Here is a 22899-nt window from a genome sequence, read left to right on the forward strand (position 1 = left end):
GGTTTTGCATTGACTGTCCTCCTGGTGTCCTGGGCAGTCAAGGAAAATTCTTGATTTGTCCTGGTTTTTCTCCTGTAAGCCTAATATATTTCTATATTTATTCAGTCTTCGCTTTTCACTATGCTCCAGATCGCAGTTACGACCGACCGCAACCATAACTGCAACGTATACTCATCCTCAATCGGAATGCGACAAACAAAGCTTAATACAGTCGAATCTCCCAATTGTACCTTCCGAGGGTTTTTTCATCTCTTAAGAGTGCCTCGTCAATATCGATGAAACAATGGTTACCAGCGCTTACTCTCGGCTTTAATCGCTTTTCCATCCGGGACCCTTTGGTACCTCTGAAAAGACACATCGGCGTTTTGGTGCTTCTGCTTCTACTTGAGTTCTTTTGTTAGTGGCTTTTTTTCGTCTCACTGGAAATCCATTCCATAGAAATAAAAATAGCAACTATCGTGGAATAATTTCATTGAGCGCTCTCTCGAGATGGGGATCATGGAATTACTACACGGTCGATACCAGTACCTAAGCAGTCGCTCTGCTTGTTAACAGTGCAATGAATCAAACGAACGCTTCTTCCTAAAGTCTGCTGGCGATATGTACCGTGCCAGTATTACAAACAAGCAAAGCAATCGAATAATAAAATTCGTCTCAAGCCAGTGTGAACAATACAGTCATTGTGAACAATGAAAGCATCGATGCGATATCGATCATTCATTTCAAGATGTTTGAAACTCAACAGTTTAGACTAACGGAAGTCGTCGTTATACAAGTCCACCACACTCGTTACTGATAACGTTTATAACTTTGGCCATAACGGAAAACGACGCTATGAAAGACAACATGCAATACTTCGTTGCCCTAGTAACAATTGAGGTTTTATGATAGTTTTATAGCCTCTCATAAAACTTAGGTTGCACTTGTAGCATGCTATAAAACTTCAATTGTTACTTGGGTGAGCATGATAATGTTAGGACCAAGATACCCGTTTATATTGACAATGATAAGATTGATATGCGTCTGCACGATCTACACCTGTGTACTATTAATAAATTTATTACAACCATCATGTCGGAATACGTAACGGTGGAATCCTTTAAGTTTGAAACCTGGAAAAAAAATTTCTAGGTATTTCCAACGGTGTTTGTTTCGAAACGAGAATGCGAGTGACCTATTCCTTCATATCTGAACTTTCAATTCAAAGCAAAACGCGTGACCAAATCTCAAATTACGCTGCGCAAATTCAGATTCACCGCCTCCCTCATTCATTAACTTTCCAACTGACTGAAACTTCATGCAGAATGGAATGCTTGAGTGCAGAAGAAATATAAATTCCTTCACCAACCAACGCATTTATTTGTTTTTCGTTTATTTGGAGTAGGGAAAAGTCCTTTGAAGCATAACATAACAAATTCTCTCTTGAATAGGCATAAAACCTCCTCATCTTTTCACATCAACAGATTACATCGAATCCTAATGATACATATAACAACATATTCAACTTAAACTAACAGATATTCTACAGATAACATACGCTAACAAAACAAACCTGGTACACTCTTATACTATGAACTAGATAGGATGCGTATAAATTTACGTTTATGTACAGAACGGGAGAGGTGAAAATCGAAAACATCACTACATTGATTAAATATGCGACAAAAGCTGTAAATGGGTTCATTATAACCATAGCTAGTCCGTGAAACAGGTAAATGAAAAAAAAATTATGGGTATGGGTACGCAAATTTCGGCTCCTGGTGTTGAAGCTCAGAGCCCCTATGAAGCTCTGGACAATCAATATTGGCTTTCATTAGATCTGAAGCAAATAAAGCTTTAGAGACATTTCGACGAACACTTAGTGCATCAAGCTGTATTAAATTGCATCTGCTGTTGTAGTTCGGAAAATTTTCGGGATCATTCCATGGAAGATGACGAAGGTCGAAACGTACAAACTTGTGTTGAGTTGCTTCAATTTTCTGCACACCATTTTTGCAAAATGGAGACCATACAACTGATGCATACTCAAGGGTGGAGCGGACAAGCGCGCAGTAGACCGATTTTAAGCACTGTATGTTTTTAAAGGATTTTGTGACACGAAATACGAAACCTAGAACTTTGGAAGCTTTCGCGGTGATTTTATATGGATAGTTTGAAGGCAGAAGCTGGCATCTTCTACATTTTCGAGCATAAGTGAACTGCATAATCTATATCTGGTGCACTTTTGCTCAATATTCCTTTCATAGGTAGAATCGAAAAAATTCAGTTTGCTTCTGAAACCGAACATGTCCGAACCTGAATGCGCTGTATTGGGAGAACGAATGACGAGGGAAACGAACCAAACATTTCATTCATCGTGACGGGCATGAATTGAATTTTGTTTTCTTTCAAGTTCACGCAGGGATGTCAATTTTTTCTAACTCGGGCCTCAAACTGATAAATAACACCAAGCTATCTGCCAGTTTTGCAGCTCTCAAATCAAGAGATAATGGTTGACATTGGAGATTGCCAGGCATAGCGCAGGGAAGCTACTTAGGATCGCTGATGTTTCTGATTTACGTCAATGTCGTGTTTTAGTAGTGAAAACTCCTCGCTGGTCCTGCACAGACCATCTCAACATGAAACGTTTGCTGATGGTGGTGTAGCAAGAATTGTCTTTGTGTAATTCTGAAAAAGTTCTTGGTGATCGAATTCCGACGAGACTTTCTGGAAGAGCTCTTCCTCCCAGACTCCCAGAACCGTTTCACTGTCGAAGCTCTGCCTGCCAAACCCAGAACTTTTTAACTGCCGAAAACATGCGGAAAAGGCAATGCCGATTGAGAGGTAACGGGGGGAAGCAGTACCCTTTCGACTGTCCTTGTTTTTTACTCGTCTGATATAGTCACCCTATATTATCGGCAGGCAATTCAATAAACATATAAATCAAGCAGCGTTGCGAATGATCAAGAATTGTCTCGCTTTATATAAATAAATTGTGTAGCTTTGATAAAATGCCGAAAACGGTCAAATCCGAAATTTTTCCGAATATTCCAAAAAATCTATGCTTCAATCCTTTTGGTTCGGCCTGTCATCGAAAACGAGAGCAACCCAGAGAAGTTTTAAAACAACATTTCGATGGTCTTAAGTTACCCGTGACAAACGAGTCCCTACAATAAAAAATATGCAATACTTGCAGAAGTAAAGTTTCTGAATTAAAAAAGGAAAGTGAAAAAAGGTAAATAATACTGTTGATAGTATTTTGAATGCATTTTTTTACTTATGAACGTGTAAATTGATTTTTTTTAGGGATGAGGTAGTTGATGATTCTGATTTCAACGCACATGACGCACACCCGAAGCATTTTCCAACAAGTTCCGATGTATCGTTTGATGACGAGGAGGAGGTGGTGTCCGCAGCAATCGATGCTATTAATCATGGTTTGGCTTTAATAGCAGTTTCACCTATTCCAAAAACAAAGCTATGAGACAATTTTAACAAAATTTTAAAAAAATGATTTGCCCCTTTGAGGGTTAATATGACTCCCATGTTTGGAAATAAAGTCAAATGTGATGACAATTGATACAGAAAATATCTATTGCACATTTTTAAAAGACCTATTATGTACAACAAGAATGTTGCCAAAAACGGTACCCATTTGTTGCCAAAATCGGAGTGTGCCAAAAATGGAACGTGCCAAAAACGGAATCTTACTGTAATAGAATGAAGAACAAAATGATATATTTTTGATAGGTATAACCTGGTCCAAAGGCATGTTTCACCTATTTCAATTATATAATCGTCATCAAACAAAAAGTTTTAACTCTAAAATTTTTATAAAAAAAATACAATCTTAAAGCTTACCTACCAATGAGCGAAACAAAACAAAAATTACATAAATCGGATCAATACAACGGGAGATAATGCATTTTAATTAGGATTAGTAGATTTGGGAGAATTCATTGAATCATCAAAAATTAAAATGTCGATATTTCTGAAAATATTTTTTTTCAACAATATCCAAAAATACGGGTGAAAAAAAAGTTATACAAAAAATATCAGATGATTTAAAAATGACAAGTTTTGAAGGTGTGCGATTTGCAAAAGAATGACCCACCTATGACACGTGTGAGTGCGACTTTTGTGTGCATTTATAGTAAAAACTTGCAACATAGCCAACCGATCTTCGTAATATGTGAGAGATTACTACAGAATAGATTGAAGCATCAATTGTCTTCTTTGAATTGTTTATACCATTTATAAGTTTCAAGATATTCAATCTCAAACTTATAAATGGTTTTTTTAAATCGTTTTTTTTTCGAAATTTACTAAATAAGATCGTACAACAGCGACGATGTGCTTTTGTTAAAAATACTACGCAGTTTTGGGACAACAATATGATAGTATCCATTAATTTGCGATTTTTATGAAAATTGCTTAACATTTTTATTAGGAAGCGTCTTTGTTTAAGTAGAAATTTATGAAGAACATTTAATTTCGCATCCAAAGACCTATTTATGATCAAAATTGGCTTAAAAATAGCAGAGTTATTAGTTTTTTCCAAATTAGAAACTTGCTCGAGATGAATTTTTAAAGGGACAGTCTCATATAAAATTTTCAAAAAAAAGATTTTTTTTCTATTTTCTATTCAGAACATCGGCACTTGACCAATACACCGAGCTAACGCTAAGTTCTAAATTGGAAACACTACTTGTGAACACACTAAACGACTTCTACCTTACCAGACACGAATGCATCAAAAAATTGATGTAAAGTGTCTTTATTAAATACAAAAAAAAGACTTCTACCTTACGATGTTCCGATTTTTTTTGCTCGATTACTTATATATATAGCTTGAAATTGGAAAAAATAACGGAAGATACAATTATAGCATCTTATAGTGTGGGACAATAGCTAACTAACCCCTTAAGAGTCCTTGCAAGCAAGTTTCTAATTTGGCAAAAAATAATAACTCTGCCATTTTTCAACCGAAATTGAATGCTCTCTCTACAATTTTGTTAAAGTAAAGGCGCTTCTTTAGAAGAATGTTGAGCATTTTTCATAATTTACATGGAAAAATCGTAAAATTATAGTTGTTTTCATATCGTTGTCCGAAAACCGCAAAATATCTTTGACAAAAGAACATAATACAGCATACCGTTGGAAAGGTCATTTCTTCTTCTTTCCAGAACACTCAAAAAATTTAAATACGGTAGAAAAATGACCGGGTTGAAATGTTTTTAATGCCGAAAGTCCCACAAAATCGTTTTTTTTTTGTCGTGAATCAAGATTTTGAAGGTATATACTAAAATTTTTCAAACTTTATCTTGTGCTGCATTTGGCGAGATCTACAACCTATACTAGGTCAATTGAAAAGTACAAAATTCTAATCCACCCTAATGCTTACTTTTGGATTTCTCGTGCAAAGAAAAGTATGCTAGAGATTGCATGTCTTCAGGAAATTTGTCGAAAATCTTAAATAGTACTAAAATTAGATCCACCCTAGCTTCTGTTTAAACAAAAAGAAGGGCCTTGCGAAGTACAACAACTTTGCCAAACATATTGTAGGGCTAAGTCATTTAATTCCTGCTAAATTCACATTCTGGTCCACTGTGCAATGCTAAAGCCCACACAAAGCTGACTCAGGCATCACTTCATTAAAAAGTTTAATAACTTCGTCCAAGGAAGTTGAATTGATTTACAGTTGTTGGAAACAATAAAATTATCTTCCTTGTTTACACCTTCGGTGATAAAATTATGTATAGGTACAGTGCCACTTAGCGGTGAAAATGCAAGTTAGTAGGCTTTCCCCAATTTTTTTGACTCTTCCGGGGTGGCCCTCCGAATTGTCGAGCTCATAGTAGTTTTATAGTATGCTAAACTACTTGAGTTGGTATTTTCAATGCTTTCGCGATACATAGTCGTTTATTTTCTTGCTTGAAAAAATTTAGTTTTCGCACATCGCAATGTACCTAACTTCATTTGGGCATTAAGCATATTTTATGATGCATCAAAATCTAAATTGATACAGATGTGCTCATTTCAGCATCTGCCAAATTTGAGAACCACACTAAAAAATATTACGCATAATTTTGCCCCACCCTGTACGGTACGATTGTGCAATGAAATGGTGTGACGCCATTATTAATGAGATGGATAAGTGGTCATCTGCCCAATGTATTATTTGAGCTAACATGTTCTCATGTTTTCACAATATTCTCGCTTTGGTTGGAATACCACACACAAACCAATTCCTGCATTAGTTCAAATAGCAACTAGACTCATTGATAGTCGTAGCAAATTGTATTCACGCAAGGCAATTATATATAATTCTGCTAATGAGATTTCATGACCTAAGCATTTTAAATAACTCGCGGTGCTCATCGCAAGTTTGTTAGACGAAGCTGATATTCAATGCACAATTGGTCTACTCTAAACGATTCTAGTCTACATTGATTGACGCACATAGTGAGACAATCAGGCTGAACTGTAAGCATGCAACAACAACAAAAAATCTTGTTTTTTCACTAATTTAGTCAAAATTGTTGTCCACTTGTGTTCCCCTGTTTGAACAACAAAAAATCGAAAGAAAAAAAAACAAATTAATGTTCAAATCGATTGCTTTTAAGTACAGTAAAATCTTAATAGCTGACCACTCCCGATGTGCAAATCACTCACCCTTTTTTGCCGAGCTAATAACCACCAGGCCACAATTAGGAGCTTGTTTACACCAGCACTTGATGCGCCTCCGGGGAGAACTCAACAAATCCTCCATATCAATGTCTGTTACCTTAGAAATAGCTCTTTGGGGAGTAAATGATGTACCACCTATTGAATACCAATAGAGTTCGATAGAATCGCGTTCTGCTGACCGGTCAGCGAGATGATGACTACTCAACCCCCCCCCCCCTCCTCCACAAAGCACCAACCCATTAAGGTGCTCATCTGCAAAGACGCACTTTGCCAGATAATTCCGCCGGCAGGCAGGCAGTGGTTGGTTCCGCCATTCCGGTTCATCGATTGACTAATTATTCATCAGATCTCGGCGGCACTGATTGATGGAATATGTTGTCGCCGGGCCGGGAGAAGCGATGGCTAAAGTTTGTCCGTCCGTGCTTATCGTTTCAATGGGTCAATCAATACTTTGAAGCTGCATAATTTATTAGTTCGAATGGATTGCTTTCATTTCAATTCGTACGATAGGAAGGAACTGATTTTCGATCGGAAAAGTCAATTTTTATCGGCCTAAGATCGTAAGCCAAAAGAATTTAAAACTTTCATATCTGTACTTGAAACTCGGTTTCAGTTTCGTAGCTCTGACTTGTGTAGACCACTTTTAATCTGTTCCAACCACAAAGGAAAAGGACACCGAAGGAAAAAATATTCCTTTCGGTCGGTTGCTTGTTTCACCAATCTCCACTAGACTAAACTAATCGAATCGTTCCTTGAATCGAAAGAGCTGTTTCTTGTTTTGCATAACACGGAACGGAATACATGAACATGGAGAAGGCTTATAAAATCCAATGATTCCGGTTTAGATTCAGCTCTACTGCAGGGCGGTCGAGGTTATTGGGAAACATTATCAGATTATGTAGGGTTCGAAATTAGAATACAGGTATGTAGAAACGAAAGTCTTGAAATCTCATCCTCATCCTGCTATTTGTCTTTCAGGTAAGCTTTTATAAGTTATTCCGAAGGGCTGTATATCTTTTATGGCGGAAAATTCGATTTATTTTTCATTAATTGAAGGCTTCTGATTTTGATGCAAGTGTTTAATCCAAACAGTGGGACAGAAGTTTAATTTTTCAAACGAAGAAATGAATTCCTATTTCATCGATAAGTAGAAAGTTTTCGCGATTATTTTCCATTGTTTCGAGGTATCAAAACTTCTTCAAAGCACAGTTTATTTCCTTATTAAATTTCAGCACTGTTTTCTTTTATATGTCATGGTTCCCTAGGACTCAAGTGAGGGAATCGAACATCTTATATTTAAAGTGTGTTGAAAAATGCACTAAGACACGTTTTGCAGTTATTGGAATTCCGTTCTTTTAGTAAGATGTGTCATTTAGTAACCGTTTTGGTACTCTGTTACCTGGAGATCATCTTGTTATCTGGTGTTCAGCCAATTTGTAGTGCAATTTTACAATCTTCAACCAGTAAGAGTTAGGGGAATTTTGAGTGGCGAGAAACGATGGCCTGAGACTATAGCGAACTGATTCAAAGATTGTATTCAAGTAATGCCTCGATACATCATATCGCTTTAATAAGATTACCAGGCCCGTGCGTAAGGGGAAGGTTTTGGGGGTTCAAGCACCTCCCATGAGAATTTTGTATTACTTTTGAAAGCTTTTTAACTTCCTGATCACAAATAAAAATTTTATAGCGTCCATACTTTTTAACCTACGCCAACATTTCGATCCGAGGTTTGGATCTTCTTCAGGGCTGGATTAACATCGACAAAGTTAAATTGCGCATTGCATACCAACAAAGTTCACTAAAAAGGTGCGATTTTGCCTACCGTCGGGAATCTATTCATAGAGCTCGATACGCTTTGCTTTTTCGGCAGGGTAATTGGTTTTTAAATTTTGTTAATGTTAATCCAGTCCTGAAGAAGAAACGTTGGCGTAGGTTAAAAACTATCGACGCTATAGTATTGACTGCGCAACCGAAACATTTCCTTCTCCTTGTCACTTGCGTTCGGTCATTCTATTAGAGTTGATCGGCATCCCTAGAACGGCTCACGTCTCGACAAGTTTCGATATTAGCAACATTTGTGAGTAGATCAGTTACACAGCAAAGGTCGGAAAGCTACCAACGGCAGCTAAGGAGAAAAATAATGAACAAATAACACGAACTCGAGACTACCCGAGTGGCTGAGAACAGAATGGCTCACGAAAACAGGCATCGGTATCGGGAAAAATTCCGCCACTAGGAAACTCTCAGCACCGACTAGTGGATAATTAGGAACGAGTCTCGCCAAGGAGGATAAGAAACCCTGCGAAGATGGTTGTAAAGAGATATAGGTCGTTATTTTCGGCATCTGTGGATCAGTTCGGCAGGTGACAATATTTGCAGCTGACCTGAACAGATCAGTTATACCACGAAGGTTGGACCGCATGCAAGAAACAGCATCAATAAAAAAACGAACGATTAACACAAAATAAAAATAGCAAAAGCACAATCCCTTCTGAAGTAATACTGAACGGTGGCCTCGGAAGGATGTGGAATGGGAGGAACAAACGGTTTAGGTTTAGTCGGTAGACTTACTAAATATCATCACAGTAAGAATCCGACACTACCATAAGCCTACAGATCTGATCAAGATTCTTTATTGATAACAGACATTATCTTAATTCGTTGAGCTAAGCCATCATAAGACACAGCCTTACAGGACTCGGAAAAATTCCTCAACAATTAAACTCCTCAACAATTAAGGATTCTATAGCTTCCTTATATGGAATGGAAAAATCAAGAGAGAATTTTCTGTGTACGGGTCTGTCTAAGATTGTGGACGACTGCGTTATCATCGACGAACAGGGAGTGTATTTGTGACGAACAATTTAAGCGAAGTTGCCCTAATATGCTTTCCTGTGGAACACCAACGATGAAGTATCTTGCGCAACGAGAAGGGCTCCGCTCAGTGAGATTCGGGCTACACCGGCCGACGGATAGATTCCATTAAGTTTTACCAGGAAAATAGGAAGATTGTATCGTTGAAGCTTCTTCGCCAAGCCATCACGTCAGACGTTATCTAAGACCCTTTCAACATCGAGCAGAGCTAACCTGTTCTTTTTGAGGATGCTGGTTACTTGGTATAATTGGTGTACTGTTGATCGATCGTGACGAAAACTAAACTGTTCTTCAAGTCCGATGTTGTTTGCTTCTGCACAAGAAAGAAGATCTTAAAAAGTATTTCAGAGAGTTTGGACAACTCGAAGAGAAGGCTCAATAGCTTTTCGAAGAGGGAGGAAAGATCCTTTCCAGGTTTCCCGATGAGAATCGCTACTGCGGCGCGGAAACTGAGCCAGACACTGTTGAGGATGCTGTCGAAACATTTTTGTCGGGATCTTCATCTAAGCTGACAGCTGATCAGCTGCCATGTTCAACACCAAAAGTTGTTGGGAATCTGATGTAGGCGGTCTTCATCAATCGCGCTCCAAGAAAAGCGGCTTGTAGCTCCAATCTCGCTTTGCTTGCGTCCGTTAATGTGTCAAGACGAAGATATTGGTACCGCGTAGTATTTCTGAATTTATTCCGTTATCTGATGGTTTACGTTATTCCGTAGCTCTGGATCTCTGTCCAACTTGGCTTTTAAGCTTTTTAATTTGTGAAGGGCCATCGGAAGACTAAGGTTGGCAACAGTATGGACGCCCTTCAGAGCATACCGTGTCCGTTGACCTTTCCCCGAGATTTCTAAACTCCAGCAGTTTTGGTCTTCCGTATAGCTGCTTCAGATTTTCACAAACCTTACAAAACTCTGCCCAGTTGACCTCCACCCGAGCGGCTGATTCATCTATTTTACATTCTTCCAAGATCAAGGAAATTTCGTATTCCTTTGGTTTCGAATCCCTCGACACCCTTCGATGTGATACATGGTGATATTGCAAATCATCAGGTCGTTCTCAGAAATATATTTGACTGTTGCTTAGAGTCAATTTATTTATTCTTCCAACTGAGCCTACTAGAAGGAACAGATTGAATGCTTGATCGAATTTCAGTCTGATTAAGCTGCTCTTCAAGTTCGCGCTTCTAGTGTAGATACTTCTCAGGGCAGCGAGTTTCTTATTGTCCAACGCTTGCTCCTTCTGCTTTTGAATTCGCTCTGCAGTCTCGTTTCCAGATTTTTAATATTACATTACACATATCAACTCCATCTAACAAAAAAAAATTATTTTTTTTACTATTTCAAGTGCAAAGTACGTTGAAGGATCACATGAGAAAAGTTGCATTTCTGGAAAATACGGGAAGTTGGAGAATTAGAACATTTAATTAAAAAATGTGGTTTGTAAAGTTAATGTCAAAAATTTCATGTTTCTGAATTTTACCGGTAACGAATCTAATTTTATTTTGTTCCTTATAATTTTCCACGTTTAGCAAGGTACATTTTATTAAAATTGATTGAAGAATAATAGAGATATATGCACGAGAAAATGATAAAATTAAATATGAATGACAAAAGGCCCTATAACCGGAGGTAAGAACTATGAATAATCCTGAGTTATTCAGAGCAACTCAGAGTAACTCTGTACCTCGTAACATTTCTCTGTCTTGGTTCTCACCTGAATATTTATCAATTATTTTTAATTGTTTGTCTGACAAACAACAAAACAAAAAATAATATTTTGGCATTTGGTTAGACCGACTGGGCAAGTATGAATAGTTTTGTCAGATCCTGTACATATTCAAATACTTTCAAAACTTTATTTCGCTCCTGATCAATAACCAGTCATGATTTCTAGCATCGTTATAGCATCATCTGCAATATTTTTCAATAAATGTACCGACAAGTGTCGTAATAAATAAAAAAAATAACGGGTCTAACTCTAAGGGTCGATTTCTTCAGCCTCGCTTAGCGCTTAAGCCAGGTATAAACGTACTGGTGAACCTGGTTTATAAGTTAAGTGAGGGGGAAGAAATCGGCCCTAATTGATGTAACTTGAATTCAGTCGGATTGTTGTAGGTGTCTCGTAGTTCGTACATCTCGTGAATCGTATAGAGCTCGAATCTCATATCTCGCGGACAAGTTACTTTCAAGGGCACAGGCACAGATTTTATAGCGCCGGTTTGTGAGTTTGGATGTGTTACTTCTACAGCAGCTGCAACATCATTTATTGAAGTTCAGGACATATTTTTGATTCCTGTGTAGTCGACGAATTGTTTTGTCAACAGCTTTTCCAGAGATTCCAACACATTGAATCCTCTATCACAGCCACTAAATATGCCCTCAGAAATATCTGCTGATCAGTTAACCCCAATTCTTCAATTAGCTAAACTTTTTCCATTCTTTTTTCCATATTTGGTAGTTGTTTACTAGGGCATTGCAAAAAAATTTTTTTTTTGAATTCTCAAAGGCCCCCCCTCTCATATTGTGACAAATGTCAAAGTAAGCTCAGATGCCAAATTTCACATCATTTGGACAATTTTAGACCCCCGCCCACTTCGCTTGAAATTTTTTGAAATTGGTACTATGGGAAAATATGGAGGAAAAATACATTAAATGCAATAACTTTTGAAGTAGCAATCCGAAAATTACAATTTATACCTCTTTTAAAAGGAAATAATCTTAGTATTTGAATGAAGATATACTTGTTTCTAGAAAAATACAGGAAAGTGGGGTACTGGGTCATTTTGGCCCCAAAATCCCCTATTTTTAATGATTTTTCTGCTCCGTGATGCAAATCATACATATTTTGTAGTTTTTCTAATGTGAAAAAATCTCAGAAATCGAACAGAACCCTTTTGACCTTTGTCCGAATACGAGAAGTTGGAGTTATAGGGCTTTTTGTCAGTCATATTAAATTTTATCATTTTCTCATGCATATATCTCTATTATTCTTCACTCAATTTTCATAAACTATATCTTGTTGAACGTGAAAAAACCTTAAGATTATAACAAAAATAGATTCGTTACCGGTAAAATCCAGAAACATCAAATTATCTGACATATAGTGTCGATTTCACATTTTTATCATAAAATCGCACATATTAACTCCATTTAACAACAAAATTCTTATTTAATTTACTACTTTTAGTGTAAAATATGCTTAGGGATCACATGAGAAAAGTTTCATTCCTGGAAAAATAGGGGAAGTTGAGGTATTAGGACAAATAATGAAAAAAATGAGATTTGTAGAGTAAATATCAAAAAGTTTGATGTTTCTGAATTTTATCTTTAACGTTTTTGTTTTTGTTTTATTCCTCAGAATTTTACACGTTCAATAAGTTACATTTTATGAAAATTGATTGAAGAATAATAGAGATATATGCATGAGAAAATGATAAAATTTAATATGACTGACAAAAAGCCCTATAACCCCAACTTCTCGTATTCGGACTGAGGTCAAAAGGGTTCTGTTCGATTTCTGAGATTTATTCACATTAGAAAAACTACAAAATATGTATGATTTGCATCACGGAGCAGAAAAATCATTAAAAATAGGGGATTTTGCGGCCAAAATGACCCAGTACCCCACTTTCCCGTATTTTTCTAGAAACAAGTATATCTTCATTCATCTTCATTCAAATACTAAGATTATTTCCTTTCAAAAGAGGTATAAATTGTAATTTTCTGATTGCTACTCCAAAAGTTATAGCATTTAATGTATTTTTCCTCCATATTTTCCCATAGTACCAATTTCAAAAAATTTCAAGCGAAGTGGGCGGGGGTCTAAAATTGTCCAAATGATGTGAAATTTGGCATCTGAGCTTACTTTGACATTTGTCACAATATGAGAGGGGGGGCCTTTGAGAACTCAAAAAAAATTTTTTTTTGCAATGCCCTATTGTTTACAGCCATGTCCTGGCTCAAGTTAATGGAACATACTGATGTGTATATTTAACGCAAATTTCTCTTCACTGCAAGTGAATTGGATCCAACTGCTGAAGATTCTTGGTCAAAATTTCTTCATTGACAAGCGTAAATTAGTGTCAGAATAGAGAAATATAATAGAATTTTTGCCCAGTAAATTTTGTAACATGGTAGTCAATTTTGATTCTCTGTAAGACACATGACCAAGTGAACTTCAACACCAAAATAACATTTCGGTGAACTAGCAGACTTCGATTGTTTTTGATTCCTCAAATCGTCCTCCAGTAGTTAGGTCGCTCTGATCTGGTAAAATCTACTAGATTAAACTATTATTCGTGATAGAGGATGTTTTACTCTTCGACCGATTGGTCAAATCGACGGCTCTAATCGCGGCTTCTACTGGAATTCATCACCGTCGAAGCGATCGTTTGTTCCTGCGAGCCCTCTGTTGTTGTTCAGTTATCAACAAGTTGTTGATAACTGAAGCACAGGGCCGGCGTCATACTTTTGGCACATAAATTCTGAACAGAAAAAAACGGAGGTGCTAAGAAGGATTCTATCGGAGTCCCAATCAAACTTCTGGAAATTAGTCAAGCAGAATCCTGGGAATGATTATATCACAATCCTAAACAAAATCCTGAGAAGCATATCATCCTTTTTTACTTTATTTTTATTTACGTGACTTTAGAAAAAAATCATTCGTCACGCAAGTATATCATCCGAATACTAAGAAAGTACCATAAACTAACTAAAAGATTGTCGGGCAAATGATACCTTGCGCACGGACCATATTAAAATCGTCGTACATCGAGGATTTCACCGGAGCATTTAGCGCGAGACACATGTGTGGCAGATTTTTAATTTTCGGTCCTTTCCAAATATCGGGTGGGTCATTATCCACTCGGATATTTTCTAGTGGGTAGTTCCGGGCTGAAGGATCAGTATAGACTGGGGAACCTGCAAGTAACACAAATAAATATATCATCATGAAAACGAAACCTATTGAATCTTACCTTCTTCCTCCTGTTTTATACTCATTCCAAACACTTCGGTTATATAGTCTCCCTCCAAACTTTTCACTTTCTGGTATGATGTGATCATCGTAATAACAAAAAATCGTAAATATCATTGTCCAACATGACTTGAACAGACAGTCTATTTTCAACCATCAAAGGCGTTGACTTCAGGTCTTTTTGCATAAGACCAAGTATTCGTCACGTGGAACGTCTGCTGAAGGTAGAAATGCAGCTTCGGTTTTCGGAAGTCACCTTCATACAGCTTAAGCACGTCAGGCATGCAGGACTGATAACCTTCAACAAATTTGCCCAAACGAAAAGATTCATTTGGAAATGGAAATATTGAAGTTAAATTACACGATTTATCTCCACTTACTTGCAAAGTGGCAATTAAAAGATTCATATCGTATTTCAGAGCTGTGGAATCTATTACGGAGGACACATGGAGAAATTACTTCCCAGGTATTTCAAATGGTGTCTTTGTGGTGAAAAGCGAGTAGACCAACCCATTCCCTCCTACCTTACCCTGCAGTACATAACAGAAGAGGGTGATACCATTACACAGCGAACTCTTTGTACATATCAAGGACAAACTAATACGTGCCAATTCTGTGAACAAACGGCACACTACGGAAAACCTTGCCCACAAACTGCTGAGGAAAGCACAGCTGCAGAAAGAAATGCCAACACCCAAGCCGCAATATCTTTACCTGAACCACAAACGGTTGCCAAATTTGTGGCTGCAGTTAAGGCAATAATGACCACAACAAAAGCTGCGTCAAGTACTTCAAACTTAAGAACTAATACCACCAGTGAAGAAGCTAACACCAAGGATGGAGAGTTCACATTCGTTACCCGCAAGGACAAAAAGCCAGGAAGAACATCTGATCGCGAGTATTAAGGCAGTAATCAAGATGATGATACGGACGTAAACGATAACGAGGGAGACATGGATAACCCTGAAGTTGACGAGAAAAGGAACATCTTCCCGACGCGAAAAAAAGATCTCCGCTCGCAATAGCAAGTTGCGCGCACGGGATCTTACAGGCCCAAAATAAAATGTATTGAAATTTTTATTTTTTGCATCTTGTAAATATATAAAAGACCTATGACTCCTCAAAGCTAACGCATTGAGCAGAGTAAAATAAACGAATAAAAAAATGACTTGAACAGACACTCAAAACTCTGAAATCACTCCAGCGGGCGAAGCACATTTCATCGTTACCATATGTTGCACGGAGTCTGGTGACGAAGGTACCCTTCAATAAACACTTAAACTCAAACAACCTACACTTCCGGTTGGTTGGTATCCAGTTTACCTAGCTTGTTATTGAATGTTATTTGCCGGCATAGTCTGGCACTTCTTTCTTTGCTCCGGACTGGGTACTAGAACCTATCATTTATTTTCTGCAGTCGTCAGACCAAACTGTCAAATATAGTGTTTCCGATCAAGCAGGCTGATAATATCAATTTTCCACAACGTCGCTCCCACCTTGTTTTAAATTGTCATCTTGCAAATCGCGAGCAATTCTGAGGATTGCTGATTGCTCGCCAAAAACCCAAGCACGTTGCTAAAGACTGCACGAAGCAACCAAGGTGCATGATCTGTAAACCGGAGGACGGAAACGACCACACGACGGGCGGCTTCAAATGCCCTACGTACAAAAAGGCGAAGGCAGGCCAAAAATTATGGAGATAACCCAGCTAAATCTCAATCATTGCGACATTGCACAACAACTGTTGTGGCAGTCAACAACAGAAACGAAGTGCGACGTTGCAATTATTGCAGAGCCGTATCGTGTTCCTCCCGTTAACGGTAACTGGGTGGTGGATAGTGTAGGGATGGCTGCAATTCAAGTAATCCTGGATCAACGGCGTAGTCGTCTGTAGCTACTACGCTCCCCCAAGATGGACACTAGAGCAGTACAACCGGACTGGAAGTGCTAACCGACTCGTTAGTCGGACGAACGCCGATTGTTATAGGAGGGGACTTTAACGCTTGGGCCGAGGACCGGGGTATCAGGTTGACCAACGCAAGAGGTTACAACCTATTGGAAGCACTGGAAAAGCTGGCCGTAAGACTGTGCAACGAAGGTTCCGCTAGCACATTCCGTAAAGACGACCGAGAATCCATCACCGACGTAACATTCTGCAACATATCGCTGATGGATAACATGAATTGGCGAGTTAGTGAGCAGTATACACATAGCGACCACCAGGCTATCCACTACACCATTGGTCGGCGGAATTGTACTGTAACGCGGAGAGTGAGGACTGGCGAGCGTAAGTGGAAAATAAAGGACTTCGACAAGGTCCTTTTTGTGGAAGCACTTCGTGCTGACAGCGTCACTCCAATTCCGAGCACCGATGAGCTGTCGGAAACAGTAGCGAGGGCATGTGATGTAACAATAGCGAGTAAAATGGAGCCGAGGAACGACCGGTGTCCGGCGTACTGGTGGAACAAAAGGTTCAGCATTCTCCGGGCGGCATGCCTAAAAGTTAGAAGACGCCTTCAAAGAGCAAGATCTGAGGCAGTCAGAGAAGAGTGTAAGGTAACATTCCGAGTGGCCAGGGCCGCTTTTAAACGCGAGATAGTGCTAAGCAAGTCCACCTGCTACAAGGAGCTGTGCAGAGAAGTAGACGCTAACCCCGGGGGCAATACTTACCGTGTCGTTATGGCCAGAATCAAGGGACCAATGAGGCCAGTCGAACTGTGCGCTGACAAACACCGTACGTTGATGCAGACGGTGGAAATACAATCGAGTTTCCAACGACGAGCTCCCTGTAGTGACAAAAGTACTGAAAGCGAAGAAAGCTCCCGGACCGGATGCTGTCCCCAAAGTGGCACTAAAGACCGCGATCCTTGCGTTTCCGGATATGTTCAGTATAGTCATACAGAAATGCCTGGACGATGGCTACTTCCCAGATAGATGGAAGATCCAGAAGCTGGTGTAGCTGCCAAAACTAGGAGAACCACCAGGAGACCCAGCATCGTATCGGCCTATATGCCTGCTGGATACTCTTGGTAAGCTTCGGGAAAGGGTAATCCTCAAAAGGCTGACGACCCACGCCGAAAGTGAGAACGGACTATCGGAGAGGCAGTTCGGGTTCTGGAAAGGGATATCGACGGTGGACGCCATCCGCACAGTCATCGCGGGCGCGGAGGAACATCGAAGCAACAGAGAAGGGGCAATCGCTACTGCGCCGTGGTAACGATAGACGTGAAGAACGCGTTCAACAGTGCCAGCTGGGGACGATCGCTGTAGCGCTGCACAGAATGCCGGTTCCGGACTATCTATGCAAGGTTCTAAAAAGTGATTTCCAGAACCGAGTACTGGGCTACGAAACGAACATGCGGAAAATTAGGGTCACGGTGGCTCTATACTCGGCCCAACGCTCTGGAATATAATGTACAACAGAGTATTAACACTGGAACTACCCAGGGGAGATCGGCTTTGCAGATGATGTTGTCCTGACGATAACCGGCGAGATCCTTGAGGAGGTGGAGATGTTGACGGCGGAGACAATAGGCATCGTGGATATCATTATGGTCAAGTTGTAGCTGGCTCACCATAAGACCGAGGGAGTGCGTGCGCTGAAGCACCTGGGTGTGATGGTCGACGGTCGGTTCAATTACAACAGCCGTGTCCACTATGTATGTGAGAAGGCTGATAGGACAACTAACGCATTTGCAAGAATCATGCCGAAGAACGTAGGATCAAGATGCAGAACGAGAGTACTGAGGTATGGCGTACCGGCCTGAGCTGCTGCGCTGAATTTAACCGGAACCGGACGAAGTTGACAAGCATGTTTCGCCTAATAGCTGTTCGTGTCACGAGTGCGTATAGAATGATATCGTCGGAGGCGGTATGCGTGATTGCCGGGATAATTTCCATCTGCATCGCTCTGGATGTGGACGTGGAATGTTACCAGCGGAGAAATGCGCGTAATACAAGGATACTGGTCCGAGCAGACTCGTTTGCTAAGTAGCAGCAGGAGTGGGGCAACGCGGAGAAAGGAAGGTAGACACTCCGACTTATCCCAATAATAAGCTAGGGCCACAGCCGGGGAGTAGATCGAGTAGATTGGGACGAGGCGGGGAGGTGAATGGCTCACGAAAACGAGCATCGGGATCGAGAGAAATTTATCGCAGGGAAATTCACGGTAGGGTAGATTCATCGTCGTTGGTTATCCGATCATATCGTAACAAAAATGGGAGCTAATTGGCTCACGAAACAGACATTGCTACCGAGAGAAATTCCGCTGCCGGGGAGTTCTCCACTGGATAATATCCGAGTAGATCTCGATAAAACTGGGAGCTAAGTGGCTCAAGGAAGCGGGTATCGGAGTCAAGAGAAATTCCTCTGCCAGGGAACTCTCAGTCTAAGTAGGCTGAGTTCATCACCAGGGACTATCCGAGTAGATCGTGATAAGGCTGGGAGCTGAATGAATCACGGTAACAGGAGCTAAATGGCTCTAGGAAGCAGCATCTAAACGGCTCACTAAGACGAGAGCTAAATGGCGACGTAATAGATGGAGACAAGAAGCAAGAGAAGAGTCGAGAGTTAAATCAAAACTCAGTCGAGCCATTTCATGGACCAAGTAAAGCTCCAAGATAGAGCAGAAGAAAAATGTACGACGAATGGACAACGAGCCCCCTCCAAGACATAATACCTCGATATAGTTCCGTGGAGAAGACAGGCGAAAAAAGAGTAAGGAGTGTTTTTAGTGGTTAGGCAGGAAAGTGAGTCGTGAGTCTCATACAGTGTCAATTCACTACAGGCCAAGTTTTTTAAGCTTTTTAAACCTTACTATAAAAAACGCATGCACAGTACACTGTCCAGAAATATAATGAATTTTTGAAAACTCAATCGGCCCTGAGTCCATTCCTAGTCCCATCAGGAGTATTTGCACTAAATTTGAAGTAAATCGGACATGTTTAGCTACCGGACCAACGTGCCTGAAATTTGAATGGAATTTTTCGACAATTTAACACTGTAACAATTTAACACGGTAACACTGTAAGCATTGTATGATCACTGTAAGTGAAAATAAGAAAAAAAATTAATTGTCTACAATTTTGTCGAAGATTGCTGGTCAATCTGGCTTTGTTAAAAGAAGTTATTAAGCGTTTAACGAAGTGATGTCTGAGTCAGTTTTGCATGGGGCCTAGCAATGCATGGTTGTGTATCAGTACTCGATTCCCACGAACTAACCATTTTTGTGGGCCGGGATTAGGTTGACGATATTTAGAGTGATTGCATAACCTTTCTATATGAGAAAGAAGTCCAAAAAAGTCAATTTTCATCAAAAAAAAAATATTTTTTTTAAATTTCATCAAATCTCACCGTTTCATGCATTTTAAAGTCATTTGGCATCAAAAATGCAAATTCGGTTTTGAAATGTTCGCTTACTCCCCCCTTTGAGAATTTTTCATTTCAGTTTATATGGGAATTAGCTGTGTGGTCGCACTCTTCAACCCGTAACTCCGGAACCGGAAGTCCAATCAATATGGAAAAGGTAAAAAAACAGCTTACCCAATTCATAGGGTTCTAGAGTGCCACGCACCAAACCTTCTTAGCTTTATTATGCATAGCTTAGACAGTTAAAAAAGTGCCTGTTCGTGCATTTTGGTTTGCATCTTTCTTTCTTATACGTAGTTGAAGCTGGTGTAAAAAATTTCGATAACTTTGAAACGAATGAGTATTTCTACATACAGTCTTCGACAATATGATGTAGTTTTAATACCTACACATTTGTCTTAAACTTAATTCGCACGAAAAGTCACAATGAAAAAAGTTATATTAAAAAAACTAGATTTAAGGGGGTTGCCATAGAAAACGCGTTATAAATCGATAACCTTTAGTACTACAAGCTCAAGTTATTTAACAAAATTCTTCACTATGGGCATTTCTAAAACATTGTCGAAGACACCAACTTGCTATCTCGTCAGTATGAAAAGTTAATTTTTTTAGTTCGATCATAGTAAGCCATGTCTAATTTTAATTGTTATCAGCTTGTGGGTAATTTTCATACGAATAATTCTTCTAAATATATTCGATCGTTTGGCCTCTAGTGAATTAAGTTCACGATTTTGGCGTTTCCGACCACTGTGCTTTGGTGACTACTCGACTTACAAATACTTTGACCGACTCTGTGCATCGTGAGAGTAAACGCACAATATTTCCATTATTATTATACATCGACATATGACATGAAACCAAATAATATTGTATTCTACATTTAATAGTGTAGTTCTACGTCAACAATTCGTATAATCCCACTGAGCTGTCCAGTTGAATTGTTCTTTCTAAGGCGAAAAATGAATTGAACAATTTTCGGCATGAATGGCACACTTATTATTCATGAATTTGCGTTTCGATTTCATCTCATCAGTATCTGGCAGACCGACTTGGCAACGTAGAACAATGCTAAATCAACAACACGATACTACTTGTGTTCTCAATCAAACAACTGGCCACAGGTGAAGTCCCAAAATTACAGAAGTTCCTAATAGCGGTGAGATCATCACGAAATCAAACCAAATTTTTCAGTTTGGTCAGAAAGAAAAATGCGTTGGCACTGGTCGTTCGTTGGAGATTTTTTAAAAAAGTTGGATTTTTTTTCCATATGTCACCTCATTGACAGCCATTTAGAAATATTCGATACAAGTACAGCTGACGTTATTCGTAAAATTGTTCACTAACTCAAATGAAAGGGGTCAATCCTATTATTGGGAAACCATCAAACTTAATACTCTCTGAAATACTCTCGGTTAAACCACGAAAAGCCATTCTGGATTGCGGGCAACTGTTTCGGTTGGCCGATTAAATTTTAATTAGTATTGCGTACACATATTAATTAATATTCTCTTATCATTAAAAAAGTTCGGTTCATTTGAACGGTAGACTATTTAGTGAAAAATCATCAGATTTATTATTAGGACGCTTGGTATTTTTCGAAAAGTAAGACGTATAATTTTTATTTTATATTTTCGATTAACCGTGATTTTCCGACAGCTCATCATTGAAAAAATTGTAAAGTGCTTCAAAAATATTTAGTAATCAATTCAATATGTTTGGAGATAGTATGCCTTTAAAATCCACATTTTTGAGTAGAAATAAAATAATCAACACCCTACTCGTCGTTATTGCAGGTGCAAGTACAACTGCCACCGAGTGCCAAACCGACAGGATAAAAAAAGCTCGTTACATTGTATCACTTTTCGGACTTTTTATTGCTCGCCCGGTCATCATGGGGCACGCATAAAAAATAAGCACACATGTTGCGAAAAGTAACTGCCCAGTTCGATCCGATTCACCCGCGGTAAACAAGTGCAAGTGACTTTGTGTCACTTGCGGAAATTAATTTTAAATGAGTACCACCATTACGCCCGGTGCGCAAAAAAAACCGAATCCTGATTCGTCGCCGAAAAATTTGTTTTTTTTTTCTCTTCGCAGCAACAACAAAAAATCCAGCTGAATGAAACCAGCTTCCAGCAACGTACCGTGGATTTTCGACGTTGCTTGCAGAACTCGGTTCGACCCCGTCGAAAGCCAGCTGGAAAACGGAGACCCAATTTTGCCAAACCTCAGACGAGAGAAGAAAAAAAAACGCGTCCGATTGTAGAAACAATGGAAAATCGAACCCGCGGCATTCGAATACCCCCCCCCCCCCCCCCCAAAAAAAAACGTCCGAACATTTCGATGAAAATTAAAATCAACCGCATCCGAAATGTGTTACCGTGCAAAGTCGTGGTACGCGGCAAAGCCTAAATCGAATATCCCGTGGCATCGGAAAATATCTGGCCGCTTATCCGACAAACCAGCAGTGTATAGACGTCAGGAGCGAACATTTCAGTTTATGTATCCAATGTTCCTCTGGGGGGCGATCCTCCGTACCGGCTGTGGCTATAATGAATTCAATGGAAATTCGGGGCTGGGGCTGTAGTGACCAAACCATATAGGTGCCGTTTTGTGTTTGGTTTTGAAGATAACCGGTCAATAGAGCTAGTTTTAACAATCGATTTGTGTTTTATAGCTTGATAGGTTTGTGTCAACGAGGACCTTGGTTTTTTTTTTGGTTGAAAATGTTTGTTTGAGACTAGCTCGTAGAAATATCAGTCGACGGTTCGCTACTACACCCCTTCCGAAAGCCGGTGGTAATTATTGCATTCGTGATTACGTTTATTATTTCTACGATAATGGATTTTTTTTTGCCGGATCTGTCCAGAGTGGCCGAATCGGTAGTCTTCTTTCGTCTGTGCAATTGAACAATCCGATGCAAACACTCGCACGCAACCATTAAAAGCATTATTTGAGCACTCGTAATGCAGCTGGACGAGTTGGAAATTGGAAACGGGATCGGAAATTTCGTTCT

The 22899-nt window shown here is 39.3% G+C and overlaps 1 protein-coding gene across 1 annotated transcript in view; it reads left to right on the top strand.

The window, feature by feature from the left end:
- The window catches only part of LOC131693602 (dehydrogenase/reductase SDR family member on chromosome X), an 80313-nt gene that overhangs the window by 43006 nt on the left and 14408 nt on the right, over positions 1 to 22899 (top strand). The window lies entirely within an intron of this gene.

Source organism: Topomyia yanbarensis, chromosome 3, assembly GCF_030247195.1.
Source record: "Topomyia yanbarensis strain Yona2022 chromosome 3, ASM3024719v1, whole genome shotgun sequence".
Taxonomy (NCBI): Eukaryota; Metazoa; Arthropoda; class Insecta; order Diptera; family Culicidae; genus Topomyia; species Topomyia yanbarensis.